Raw genomic sequence first — 2,906 nt, forward strand, 5'->3', positions numbered from 1 at the left:
CCTTTCCCTTTTTACACAATACAATTATATAAAATTTTTATATAATATATACATTTTATACAATAAAAGTATATAAAAAGGGAAGCAAGAAAATAATGAACCCGAGTTAACGCATGCGCTAGGGAGGGCCACATAGAAAGATTTAAGTTACTTTCAATGCCTTAGTTTTGCAGTTGGGAAGTATTGCATGGGTATTTTTTATTATGAATAACATATCACAGAAGCAACAGGACTTTCATGTGGGTGGCCAGGAAGAGAGTTAATGATGACTCTCAGATAGTTGAGAATCTATGTCACACAATCCGCACCTTCGTATATCTATTAGGTTGGTGCAAAAGTAATCGTGGTTTTTGCCGTTACTTTCAGTGGCAAAGTATATCTAGCACCATCTGATTTGAATAGGCATGTCCTTGGTACCAAGTGACTTTAGGTTGTTTCCAGAAATTTGCTTGCAAAAAATAAATGCTGTACTCCATTGAGGACACCCAAAAAGGAAATAGCACATCAGATCTTCAAGGCAATTTTAAAAGAAGCTCTAAAATATTTGCACAATAAAATCTATGCTTAGTTTTCCAGATAATCATCCTTCTAATTATTAGGAGGAAAAACACAGGTGGATACGGATATTGCTTTTAAAAAACTAGACTTATGACCTGGAATGGAGAAAGTCTCAAAGTAGAGCAGGAACACTGCCTTCCCCTCAACATTCTCACATCTGCTTAACGGCAATGCAAACTCGGGGCCAAAGGACTTCTTTCTCAGGAAGCACTGGAATACAGTGCCCTCCAGTGCAACAAATCCGTGTGGGTTTTTTCCCCTTTGTTTTTAAGGTTTAGACGTCAAACGTTTGGCTTAAGTATAAAAATATTACAGCCGCGCTGTCAGCTGGCGCTGCCTGAGCCGACTCCGCGCCGCCCGCTGCGATGGAGGCCGCCGCCCAGGTCTTCCTCGAGAGCCCAGACGTAGTCTACGGGCCCCGAGGCTATCGAGGCGCAATACCAGTACCAGACGATGCGCGTCGTCAAGGTGCACCCACGACCACGCGCTTCACCTTCCGGATCGCCCGGCAGATGCCCCGGTTCGGGGTCATGCTTGCCCGCTGGGGCGGGAACAACCGCTCCAAGCTCACAGCCGCGGTGCCGGCCAACCCACTGCGTCTGTCCTGGCCCAGGCGCAGCGGCCGCAAGGAGGCCAACTATTACGGCTCGCTGTCTCAGGCGGGACCGTGAGCGTGGACTTGTACGCCGAGGGCCAGGAGGTGTTTGTGCCCTTCAGTGCGCTGCTGCCCATGGTGGCGCCCCACGACCTCGTGTTTCATGGCTGGGACATCTCGTCGCTGCACCTCTCCCAGGCGATGCGGCGCGCGAAGGTGCCGGATTGGGAGCTACAAGAGCAACTGTGGCAGCTCATGGAAGCCCTGCAGCCTCGGCCTTCCGTCTACATCCCGAGTTCATCGCGGACAACCTCATCCGGGGCTCGCGCGCGCGCAGCAGCTGGAGCAGATCCACAAGGACATCCCAGATTTCTGGACAGAGTCATGGTGCTGTGGACGGCCAACACAGCGCTTCTGTGAGGTGGTTCCAGGACTCAACGACACGGCCGAGAACCTGCTGCGCATTACTGAGCTTGGCCTGCAGGTGTCTCCCTCCACGCTCTTCGCCGTCGCCAGCATCCTGGAGGGCTGTGCCTTCCTCAGTGGGTCCCCGCAGAACGCCCTGCTGCCCGGAGCGCTGGAGCTCGCGTGTCAGCGCCAGGTTTTCCTGGGCGGAGATGACTTCAAGTCTGGCCAGACCAAAGTCAAGTCCGTGTTCGTGGACTTCCTCATCAGCTCTGACCTCAAGACCATGTCCATCGTGAGTTACAACCACCTGGGCAACAAGGATGGGCAGAACCTGTCGGCGCCGTTGCAGTTCCGCTCTAAGGAGGTGTCCAAGAGCAACGTGGTGGATGACATGGTGCAGAGCAACCCACTGCTCCATACGCCCGACGAGGAGCCCGACCCCTGCGTGGTCATCAAGTACATGCCGTAAGTGGGCGACAGCAAGCTCCCGCTGGATGAGTATACCTCGGAGCTAATGCTGGGCGAGACCAACACAGTGGTGCTGCAGGACACGTGCGAGGACTCGCTGCTGGCCGCACCCATCACGCTAGACCTGGCGCTGCTGACCGACCTGTGCCAGCGCATGAGCTTCTGTGCGGATGCTGACCCCGAGCCGCAGACCATCCACCCGGTGCTGTCCCTGCTCAGCTTCCTATTCAAGGCGCCGCTGGTGCCGCGGGACAGCCGGGTGATCAATGCGCTTTTCCGCCAGCGCAGCTGCATCGAGAGCATCCTCAGGGCCTGCGTGGGGCTCCCGCCACAGAACCACATGCTCCTGGAGCACAAGATGGAGCGCCCAGGGCCCAGCCTCAAGCTAGCCGGACCCGTGGCTGCCGCCTGCCCTGTGTCGAACAAGAAAGGACCAAAACCCGCTTCCACCAACGGCTGCACCACTGATGCCAATGGGCACCCACAAGTGGAGGAACCCTAGATGCCCACCACCTGAGGCCCCTGTCACGCAGCTTCCCAGCTGGCTCCTGAACAGCTGGGATTACAGGGGCTCACCACCACGCCCAGATAATTTTTGTATTTTTAGTAGAGACAGGGTTTTACCATGTTGGTCAGGCTGGTCTCGAGCACCTGACCTTAGGTGATCCACCCACCTCAGCCTCCCAAAGTGCTAGAACTACAGGCTTCCCTCCTTTATTTTTTTTTTCTTTTTTGAGATGGAGTTTCACTCTGTCACCCAGGCTAGAGTGCAGTGGGGCAATCTCGGCTCACTGCAACCTCAGCCTCCCCAGTTCAAGCAATTCTCCTGCTTCAGCCTCCTGAGTAGCTGGAATGGCATGCACCACCATGCCCGGCT

General features: G+C 54.5%; 1 pseudogene; it reads left to right on the plus strand.

Annotated features, from left to right (window-relative positions):
* Positions 1-923: 923 nt before the first annotated feature.
* On the plus strand, positions 924-2,906 carry LOC100390993 (inositol-3-phosphate synthase 1 pseudogene; annotated as a pseudogene).

This window comes from Callithrix jacchus, chromosome 6, assembly GCF_049354715.1.
Source record: "Callithrix jacchus isolate 240 chromosome 6, calJac240_pri, whole genome shotgun sequence".
Classification (NCBI taxonomy): domain Eukaryota; kingdom Metazoa; phylum Chordata; class Mammalia; order Primates; family Cebidae; genus Callithrix; species Callithrix jacchus.